Genomic DNA, 11,683 nt, shown 5'->3' with positions numbered 1-11,683 from the left:
TTAGGGTTACCTACTCCTGCCGCCGGGCGTTGAGAAATCGTCCCCTACACCGCCGATCCCCCTCGTTCATGCTGGTGATCCCGCTCAGGCTGATCAAGGGGCGACCGTGTGTTGCCTCCTCGTCCTTGGTGGGTGTCGCTCGGTGAGGAAGTGGGGGCCTCGTGGAGTTAGGCCTTGTTTGGGACATTGGATCGAGGACATGGAGACTAGCAATCAGGGCGCTTTCGGATCCAATGATAGTAAGAAGGATCCGGAGGCCATGATGGAATGCATGGGACTGGAAGAAACTGATTTTGATGATATCGTCTTCGAGGAAGAAGACCAGCCGTCGTCGGAGGCTACTCGTTGGCTTGCTCTGATCAAATTGCATATTCAGAAAGAGTATGGAGAGTTCTGGTTCTACAAATAGATGTGGATTGCCTGGGATCTGGTGCAAGAGGTAAAATTCAGAGCCCTTAGGGATGAATTATGCCGAACTCAATTTTCGTGTCTAGGAGATTGGACTAAAGTGATGGAAGGGGGACCTTGGGCGTTCAGGGGATGCCCTGTGATCCTGGCTCCGTATGACGGGTTTGCACAACCATCCACGATAGAATTAAACTATTTTGAGATATGGGTTCAACTTCACGATATTCCAGATGGTATGAGCTCCATGGTTAAACCCCTTGCAAAGAAACTATGGGAATTTGTGGCAGTTAATGAGGGTTCGAACTTCACTGGAAACTTTTACAAGGCAAAGGTTAAGGTAGATGTCTGGAAGTCGCTGAAGAATCACACTTCGATGGTAAAGGGCGGCGAGAGGCAAACATATGTAGTGAAGTATATATGAAAGACTACCCGATTGGTGTGCCTTGTGTGGCATGATCGGTCACCTTCATACTAAACAAGGTGACGGAGTTCACCTAGAGTCGGCACTGAGCTTCAAAGATATGTGAGCCATAGTGAGCTTCAGAGGTAGACGCGGTAGAGGGGCTGGAAGGTTCTCAAACAAGGGGCATGGAGGTTTTGGCAGTCGTCGCTATAGTGCTACTTCTAGCTACTTTGATCAGTTTTCAGAAGATATGCAGAGTGAAAAGGATGGCAGTGAATATGCGAATGAATAAGATGAGGAGTTGCTGAGGAGGCTTGAGTTAGAACGGTAGAAAAAACGAAAAGCAGCTAAACACTAGTGTGCAAACAACAGCTGTCTTGGATCAGGAGATGCTTGATGCAAAAAAGGAAACAAGAGGTTCTGGCTCTCCCTCCTCCCAGTGAAAATAATCAGGCTGTGGTGTCTGTGGTGGCTACGGCTACATCTCCGAGTGATGCGGCAGCGCAAACACCAAAGAGGTACCCAAGCGGTCTAGAACGAATGGAGGTAGTGCTCAATCTAGTCTGCCCTTGTTAGTCGTCGGTGACTTTAGTGAGTGCATGTGGGACTTTGAACATTTTTCACTATCGCCAAGACCTGCTGGACAAATGCAAGCGTTTCATGACTCTATGGAGATATGTGAGTTAGCTAACTTGGGCTTATCGGGGGTCCCGCATACCTATGATAATAGGAGAAGTGGCGTGAGTAACATGAAGGTACGTCTGAACAGGACAGTTGCGACGCCGTCTTGGCGCAATGTGTTTGAGCACTTGGAGGTCCGACATCTGGTCTCGCCGGCCTCAGATCACGTGGCCTCTAGTGGAAAAAGTGCTAGGCACAGCTTTTGTTAGTGGCGTCAGGATTCCCAGCAACGCCAGCACTACTTTTTTTCAAATAATGGTGGTGTCGGGTAAATTGGTACGACATTTATATGAGCATACCGCTGGCGTAGAATGTTTCTAGGATGCCATTGCTATTTTATGAGTTTTTTCCCGTGTGCTATTGTTTCTATGGAGTGCCCCATTAGGCCTACAACAACACTATCCATTAGGCCCACGCTAGTAAAGAATATTCCATGCCCTGTAAAAACCAGCAAGTCCGATTCATCACTATGAACTCATCGTTTTCACCCTTTTTCTTCGTCTCCCCCTTCTCGACGAGCGCCGCCGCAGCCCGACCACGCCGCTCTTCACCACCGGAACTGTGCGTCCGCCGCCAACTCCGGCAAGGAGGTGAGATCTCCCCTCTTCCCCTCATGAATCTTCTTCCCCTCCCCAAGCGTCTCCCTCTGTTCGGTGGTGGATCTGATAGCCAGAATTTTTTTATATTAGCTAGTACTGTGAAATTGATTTATTAGGTAGATGATATTGGCATGGCATTGGCGTTGATTTATTAGGTAGACGATATTTACTAGAAATTGATTTATTACTAATGTGATTTATTAGTACAAATTGATATATTAGGTCCTTTGCAAGATTTATAGTGAGATACCATTTTGAATTTGGAACATAGGAGAATGAGTGTGAGTAAGTTGAATTGGTTGGGCGGGGAAACTAAAATCAAGACCATGATTTTGAATTGGAGTGTGTCGGATTTCGGGCTCCGCAGACCCTTCATAGATTCGAACTCTGGGGTGTGTGCGAAGAACTCAGTCTCCCCAGTCTGCCTACTCGCCAATCTCACGGCCTAGCTCGATGAATAGGAAGGAAATGGGACACAACAGTTTACCCAGGTTCAGGCCACCTTGCGGTGTAAAACCCTACTCCTGCTTTGTGGTGGATTAGCCTCGAGGGCCTGAGGATGAACTAGTACAGTGGGAGAACAACCTCAAGAGGAGGTGTGTTCTTGTGCTCGAGTGAGCTGGTAAGTGTAAAGATGGAATGGATCCGACCCTTCTCTACGGTGGTGGTGCTGCTCTACTTATAGTGGCCTTGGTCCTCTTCCCAAAAGGAGGCAGGAAGGGATCCCACAACGGCCAAATTCGAAGGGAGACAACTAGTACATATTATCCTGATAAAAGTAGTCTTCGCCTGCAAAGCCTCTGGTCGTGACGCCTTAGTGGGCTCGGCGACGACCTCCGTCCTGCCGTCCTGGCGTTCTTGGTCTTGTTGCATGGGAATGGAAACCTTTGGCTAATTCCTCGGGACTCCGCGTCAGCGCTTGCCTCCTTAGCACCAAAGAGGAAACTGCTGTCCTGTGCCCGCTGGCGCCCGCCTGTCCATGGTCGTCATGGCTCACGTCATCCGAACCTCGCGAGGTGAGGCTTGCATAGAAATCTCCGCTCCTCAGGAGTCAGCCTGAGGAGGCCGCTCCTTCTGGAGGTCTTGGTGTCGTCCGCCTCGCGAGGCTTGGCCCCTCGCGAGGGTCTTGAGTTGTTGACGCTGAAGGTGGGCCGTACCAGGCCGTCGATGGAGCCACGCCGTGGCCCGCAGGCAGGCAAGTCTGGGTACCCCCGTTCCCAGAACACCGACAGTAGCCCCTGGGCCCGAAGCCAAGGAGCAAGGGCGAAGCGCCGCCGGCCCCAACCGCCTGCGGCCTCGGTTGACGCGTGGCGCTTGACGGGACGTGGGCGACCCCACGTTCCCATGCAGCCTCAATACTTGCCAGGCTTGGCAGATGCCCGTTGCTAACGCAGCTTTGCCATCATTGATCACTGTGCTCGCCCTTGGCTCCTCCTCTTTCCTTCGAATTCGCAACCTTCCTCCCAGATTCGGAGCCGGTGCCAATCCTTCCTTTCCGCCATGGCCCTGAGGTCAAAGAAGAAGGGAAAGGCCTGCGCTCCCGCCGAATCCCGACCGGTCTTGGAGCCCGCTCTTGATCGGTCGACGGTGATCAACCAGGAGGGGTTGGACAAGGTCCGGCTGGCCCTTACCATCGATTCCAACGAATGGAAGGCGATGACAGTCTGGCCTACTTCCCGGACCATGATTGACATGGAGGCCACCGAGATCCCCATCCATCTTCATGCTCTCCTGGCCGGCCTCGTCCCCCCCCTTCTCTGATTTTTTCAATGCCATAATCTCGCATTACCAGATCCATGCGCTGCATCTAGACCCCCAGTCCATCATTCTCCTTGCCGCCTTCGCCTTCATGTGCGAGGCTATGGTGGGCATTGCGCCATCCGTCGCCCTATTTTGCTATTTCTTCTTGCTCCACCTGGTCGACGACCGCCAGCGCTCGGGATGTGTAGCGCTCCAGGCTGTGGTGGTGACAGCTGGCTCGGGCATCGACTTCACGCTCCGCCCGGATGTTAGGGGATTCCGGAAGCAGTGGGTGTATGTGGACGCCGGCACGCTCAACCCCCTGCTCCTGCTTCCGCGAGCGCTGGCAGCGCCCAGCTCCGGCTGGGGGCACGTGAAGCTTGTCGACCGTCGGCTTGCCCATGTCTAGTCCAGGCTGGCCAAGTTGAGGAAGGTTGGGGTGACGGCGCCGATGGTGGTGAAGGAGTTTGTCCCGTGGCGCATCACCCCGCTCCAACGCCATTCTCGCCCAATGTGGACCTTCACCGGCCCCAAGGACCCCATAAGGCTTCAGGTGCCTTCGATCCACTCCAAGATGTTGCGCGCGATGCTCGTGCTCTTGAAGGGCGACCCAGCGCCGGCCGTTCTCCCGGAGGACGGCTGCCTCTTGTGGCACTGCTCGAACAAAGAGGACTTCGTGAAGCAGATGCCCTCTTTGATGAGTAGGGGCTACGCCCGAGGGGCCTTGAAGGGCCTCGCGAGAATCCCATCCTCGTGGCTCCTTTGCTTGTCGACCCTGCAGCGCGCGCCCCCGATGTGGATGCAGGGGGCGGACGCCACTGGGTACCGCAGGGGCGACCGCTGGGGAGTGGGTGTTGTCAGGTGCTCCCGAGGTAGCCGCTCCTGAAGTTCCGGCGAGCGCTCCCGAGGGAGCCACTGGAGAGCTGGTGCGACCCGATGCTCCTGAGGTGGCTGCCCCGAAGCTCGGGCTAGTGGTCCTGAGGTGGCGGCTGGTGGGAAGGTGCGGCCTGGTGCTCCTGAGGTTGCCGCCCCAGAAGCCCCGTCAAGTGCCCCAGCTGCTGGGAGTCATGTCCCGAACCTTGGCCAGCTTCGCCTGAACCTTGAAGCACTTCGCAAGAGGAAAGGGCCTCCGGGCTGCAGTGGTGACGCCTACCGGCCGCTGAAGCAGAGGAAGTACATAGCCATAGACGAGTAAGTACCTTATCTTCGTGATTTCCCGCGTGTCGCGTCCTTTCCTGACCATGGCTCATCAGGATCCCTTCGGCTGCGGCGGCGAAACCTCCTGGGAAGCGACCCCCAGAGGTCCTTGGTCCACTCATGATTTCGGGCCCTCCGCGCCAAACACCTGCGCGAGACACGAGGCCGGTCCGCGAGGCGGGAGTGCCGCTGGGAGGCCGTGAGCCTGTGCTCCCAGCATTCTTCCCTCACGGTCACTCCTGGAGCGTAGGAAGCGTGCCGAGAGCTCCTCCCTTGGTCGTGGCTGGTGGCTGGGCAGCCCCAGCATCAGCTTCATCTTCGAGCGGCGGGGCCGTGCCGTCCAGTGCCTTCACCAAGGTCCGGAGAGTGGCCGGGGAAACGCCGGCCACCAGCCCCCTGCCGAAGATGGGTGAGCCCTCGACGCGGAGGAAGGGCTTGGACGTGTGCTGGAGCTTGCACGCGGGTGCAGCACCGTCCGTCATGACCTTTTCCAGGAGGCGATGAGCGCGCTGAGTCGGCTTGGAGGAGAGCTTGTCGATGTCAACACCCACCTCGAGACGGAGGGCCTCCACTTGGCGCGCGAGTGGCACCAGTTGAAGGTCGCCATCAACCTTGGGCATCTTCAGCATGAGCGCGCCCTCGCGAGTACCGCGGTATCTCTCGCAGCCTCTCGTGAAGCCTACGCCCGTGCTCAGGAGGAAGCCCGTGCTGCGGACTTCCGTCATGAGGCGGCCGAGGAGCGAGAGCAGGAGCTTCATGCTTCGAACGCCGCCCTCGAGCGGCAGATCCAGGTGCGTAGGGCTGCCCTGGCGGCATCGCCGAGCAAGGCCCCTTTGATGAGAAGGAGGTTCAGGAGCGCGAGGAGGCGCTAGCGCTTGAGGCCTTGGAGCACAGCCTAGCGCTCGAGCGACTGGAGGTGAGGGAGCGCCAGGCGCCCGCAACTGAGGACGTCATTGCCGCTCGAGAGGCCAGGATCCAGTAAGAGGTTGATCATAAGGTGGCGAAGGTTCGAGCTGCCCTTGCTGATGAGCATGCCAGAAATTGGAACTCGAGGAGACCCACTTTGAGTTGCAGCAGGCCGAGCTTGAGGGTAGAACTTCCGCCCTCTGGACGAAGCTAGACGCGGCAGAGCAGCGCGAGAGGGCTGCCAAGGAGGCTCAGGCCTCCGCCCAAGCCGACTTGGCCTCTGCTCGCACTGACCTGTCCTCACTTCAGCAGCAGGTTGAGGCCGTCACGTCCCTCGCGGAGAAGACTGAGAACGAGGCATGCCGCTGCCGGACAATGCAGCGAGCGTTCCTTGATGCTCAAGGACCTCAGGGTCAGGTCCAATCGAGCCCTGGGCACCATCTGTGAGGAGGGCGTCTCTCACCCGCACGAGGATGACGACGCCAGCCACCTCCGCTTCTTCCCCGAGACCGTGACCCGTCTCGAGGACCGGGCCGCGAGGGATTGCGAGCTTGTTGAAGAGAGAAGCAGAGGACTTCTTGGGCGTGCGTTCTCACGCGTCTTCAGCCACCTCCTCAACCTTGACCCCCACTTTGACTTGAATGCTGTGATAGCCCCCATGCCTGGGGTCATCTAGGGCAATCTGGCGTGCTGGGTGGACGACCATGTGGATGACCTGGTCGCGGAGTTTGCTCCTGAAGACGACGCGGTCGTGATTGCGGCTAAGGGAGGTGGTGCAGGTGATGACGACAAGGACGATGCCAGTAGCAGCGCTAGTGGTGCGGATGATGATGATGAGGACGCCGCTGGCGGCAGCGCATCCGGGTAGGCCTGCTTCCCTTCCTGCTCTGACCTGTATGCAAAAACCCTCGGATGTGGCCCCGCGGGGCGTGAAAGCATTTTTGAAAGGGGCCCCCCTTAATGTATGAAATGATGACATGCTTTTGAGGCAGGATTTGGAATGTGCTGTCGCGAGCCCGCGGGCTCTCGAGCGGGGTAGTTGTTGCGACTTATCTTTGGTTCCGTAGGTCTTGAGCGGGTCCTGATGTCGCGGAAGCGCCCTTCCCCTGAGGCGAGCCCTTCGGGGACTCACAAGGTTTCAAGCCTCCCGAGGAGCCTGCTGGCCCGCCCAAGAGGGCCTCGCGAGGAGCCGATTGCCGGATTACGGCAAGGTGTGCGTGCGGCGATCCTGTGTCGGTTGCATTCCTGACCCCGGGGGCGCCTTGGCGTCGCCGGGGCTAGCCCGAGCATGCTTGACGCGCGCATACCACGCTCAGCCCCGCTCGCGGAGCACTCATGGGGGGGAGGGGTAGCAGGCGTGAGCCTTACTCTTAAACACAAAGCCAGAAAGCGAGAAATTGCCACGAGTCAAGAAAAATTCCCCCCATTTTTCTTTGATAAGCACACAAAACTCCAAATCTCATTCCAGAAGATGGAAAATTGGGCTACAAAAAGAGGGCAAAAGCAAACAGCCGCCTCTGGCACCTAGCTATTCTTCTCACCAGCGCGGAGCTAAGTGCTTCCACTGGGCGTGGGCACAGTCATTGGGGGACAGTGTCGACGGCCAGCGCGGAGCATGGTGCTTCCACTTGGACGTGGGTGGGAGCCCCCGTGAGGCCTGAGGGGGCACTCAGGAGACTCCGGGGCGTGTACATCCCCAACTCATTATTACATGAGAGTGTCACGAGCGGAGACCTTCACGTATTTCCATGGCGCCTGACGAAGGCCCCGCCCTGCGCCTCCCTCGACCACCGTTGGGGCATCCGGAAACCAGGACGAGACCAAGGGGCAAGGGGGACGCTGGCGGTGCCCCCGGCGACCGCGGGCCCTCTGCCAGGGGGAAGGGCTCGCTGGTGCCTTTCCTGGCAAGGGACCTACCTCCGTGCAGTGCCTTGCTCCACGCGGCGCGGAGGAGGCCCTGGCACCGGGCTCCCCCCTTGCAGCCCCCAGTGCACTCCGTCCGCCTGCGGCGGGGCCATCATCCTGGGGTCCCTGGTTGCTGTTGTGGCTTGGTTCACCTGCGGTCCATGGTTAGCGTAATCGTTCTCCTAAGATATCGGTTGTACCCAGTGGCTATTGTCTTTGAAGGTGTCGGTGAAGTTCCGGTGCGGCCGGCGGAGAGCCTCGGCTTCACGTGGCCCCGATACCCAGCCTGGTGAGGGGAACGGACAGGGGCCTTCTCTTGACGTGTACAACAGGTCCATCATGGGAGGTACGTAGGCATCTGAAATTGCCGCGCCAGAGTCGTCGCCTGGGCGTCCCGCGTCGTTGGCCACCAGGCTCGGCGCCAGGTTCCGACGGCCGTAAGGTGGCGTCTCGGCGCGGCACCAGGAGGGATCGCCCGAGCTTGCCTCGCTCGAGGTAGCATAGTTGGGGTAGGGCGAGCGGCGCCGCGGGCCGGGTTGGCGCCGTTGGGTCCCCCAGGTGCTCCAAGGAGGGGCGCGCGGGCGTGGCAGGGACTAGCACACGCCTTCAGCACTGTTTGCGACATAGGCGGGGTGCAGAAAGGTGCCGCGCCCCTGCAGGCGGCATCAAGCAGCTAGGCGACCCGCTCCAGTAGGGCGTCATGGCCGCCTTCCGCCAACCTTCATCGCAGCAGCTCTCGCGCCACGATGAGCGCGGCTCGCGTGTTCGCCTACTCCCGGCGAGTGTGTGGCGCCGTCGCCACGGCATAGCTCGAAGATCGTGTGGTGGCGCGGTTACGGCATGACGCGAGGGCGGGCGGGCGGCGGCCCGCGTCGCCCGCGACGAATGACACTGGGCGGCATGCGGGCCACGAGCAGCGCGGAGTGGAGATCCTCTTGGGCGGACGGCACTGCTCGGGCAGGCCGAGCAGCCCAGTGCTCAACGTGAGCCCTTGGAGCATCAGCCATGAGAACTGTGGGGCGGTGGCGGATCGACCGGCGGAAGAGAGGCTCCGACGCACCCCTACATGACATGCCAAATGTTGGATTTCGGGCTCCGCAGACCCTTGATAGATTCGAACTCTGGGGTGCGTGCGAAGAACTCAGCCTCCCCAGTCTGCCTACTCGCCAATCTCACAGCCTAGCTCGATGAACAAGAAGAAAATGGGACACAACAGTTTACCCAGGATCGGGCCACCTTGCGGTGTAAAACCCTACTCCTGCTTTGTGGTGGATTGGCCTCGAGGGGCTGAGGATGAACTAGTACAGTGGGACAACAACCTCATGAGGAGGTGTGTTCTTGTGCTCGAGTGAGCTGGTAACTGTAAGGATGGAATGGATCCGATCCTTCTCTACGGTGGTGCTGCTGCTCTACTTATAGTGGCCTTGGTCCTCTTCCGAAATGGAGGCGGGAAGGGATCCCACAACGGCCAAATTTGAAGGGAGATAACTAGTACATCTTATCCCGACAAACGTAGTCTTCGCCTGCAAAGCCTCTGGTCGTGACGCTGTAGTGGGCTCGGCGATGACCTCCGTCCTGCCGTGGCGGTCTTGGTCTTGTTGCATGGGAATGGAAACCTTTGGCTGATTCCTCGGGACTCCGCATCTGCGCTTGCCTCCTTAGCACCAAAGAGGAAACTGCTGTCCTGCGCCCGCTGGCGCCCACCTGGCCATGGTCGTCATGGCTCACATCATCCGAACCTCGCGAGGTGAGGCTTGCATAGAAATCTCTGCTCCTCAGGAGTCAGTGTTGTCTGCCTCGCGAGGCTTGGCCCCTCGCGAGGGTCTTGAGTTGTTGACGCTGAAGGTGGGTCGTACCAGGCCGTCGATGGAGCCAGTCGTGGGCCGCAAGCAGGAAAGTCTGGGTACCAACGTTCCCAGAACGCCGACAGAGTGGCATACTTGCATTTATATCCAACTTAGTATTTAATATGTGTTTTGTGTAGAATGGAGGAAGAACCACCATGTCGACTGTGCAAGTCACGGTGCCGGACCAGCCTTTCTACTGCCACGCTGTTCGGCATCTACTTCTAGCCTAGTTTTATTCCTGCAGCGGTAACAAATTATATGAACCTTCTAATGGTTATTTTTTTGTTTTTGTTGCTATTTCCACTAATGCATTGTGTGTGTGTTTTTTTGTTTTTCCTTACACAGATCATCCCATGCAATGTGAGATTGGCATTCAATGAGCTCACCGGAGACACTGTGACCTTTGAAGCTCGTGGGGGCCCCTACACTATGCGGGTCGAGAAGGGGCGAACGATAACCTTGGTTGGAGGAGATGAATGGGACCATTTCATCGCCCGCATGGGTCTTAGTGGGAGTCAATTTGTCAGCTTCTCCTTTAGAGGAGAAAGTCCCAGGCTTTCTCTTGTCTATTTGAATTTGATTGCCGATACTGATGATGAGGATTCAGATCATGATGCTTTAGATGATGAGGATTCAGATGATGATGAGGACCCATTTAATGAAGCCATCTATGCCCAAAGATTGAGGCTGAGCGATGAGGAATCGGGCAACATCTGGGACATACTTCCGCCACGTGAAGACTACGTCGGGATGCCATTCGTGCCCCGCCTCACAAGGACACATATTAAACAAGATCTCATGGTATGCTACTTAGTGTAGTAATTAATTAGATAATATACATTCATGGTTAATTAGTGTAGTAGTTGGATGATATGCTTGTTGTAGTAATGTGATGATATATATGCTTAGTGTAGAAATTGTTTTGTGTAGAAATGCGCATGTTGTGTAGTAATTTGATGATATATATAGTGTACATAGCTAGTAATCAGATGATATGCATGTTGTAGTAATGTGATGATATGCTTATATAATGTAGTATAATGTGATGATATGCTTACTGTATTAATGTGATATGCTTAATTAGTGTATAGTATAATGTGACGATATATGCTTAGTGTATGTAGTAATTTGATGATATATATGTTTAATTAGTGTAGTAAATTGATGATATGCGTAGTGTAGTGATGTGATGATATGCTTAGTGTTGAATCTGATGATATATGTGGATTGAAGTGGTATGCTTTATTCATAATTGCGCATGACATGCTCATTTATCATATCTAATGTTTTCAGAAATTACCTAAGAAGCTATGTGTGAGTTGTGGCATCGAGACGGATGAAGAAGGCATAGCTGGACTATGCCTTACTAGAAGGGGCGCCGTCACTAGCTGTGCCTGCGTAGTGGAGATGGACGGTCGCACCGTCTTCAACCGGGCGGGGTGGAACAAGTTCCTTCGTGGCAAGAATCTTCGGGTTGGATAGGCCATCCTACTCACTACGAACACCATGCGCCATGACTTGAGGATGGTGATCATCATCAACCTCATTTAGTAGTGGCTGGGCCATTGATGTGAAATGAGCTACTTATTAACCATGTTATCTCGTGTTTGTGAGTACTTGTCGTTTATTACCGTACGCTATATATATGTAGCTACTGTTTGTGATCGATTGTCACTATTATTAACTGCTAATTAATGGTCTATTGGTTGTTATTATTCTACTGTGTGTTGTTATATATGTTCTTAGTTCTAATGTGAAATGCTAAATGTTATATATGGTGGTGGAAATTTCATTTTTTTGGCTGGTCGAAACGTTTGTGGCGTGCAAATTACACTGCACGCCACTACCTGTGTGGTTATAGTGTTGGCGTTGTTCATCTAGCACACCATCAACCATTAGAATACTGCTGGCGTGGCCTCCACATGAGCACTATTTTCTAATAGTGGTGCCATATTGGTGGTGTAGGGTGTCCACGGTAGTAAGACACTTTTTTGGCA

The sequence above is a fragment of the Triticum aestivum genome, chromosome 4D (assembly GCF_018294505.1).
Source record: "Triticum aestivum cultivar Chinese Spring chromosome 4D, IWGSC CS RefSeq v2.1, whole genome shotgun sequence".
Lineage (NCBI taxonomy): Eukaryota > Viridiplantae > Streptophyta > Magnoliopsida > Poales > Poaceae > Triticum > Triticum aestivum.
The sequence above is the reverse complement of the archived record's forward strand: the minus strand, read 5'-3'. Positions refer to the sequence as shown.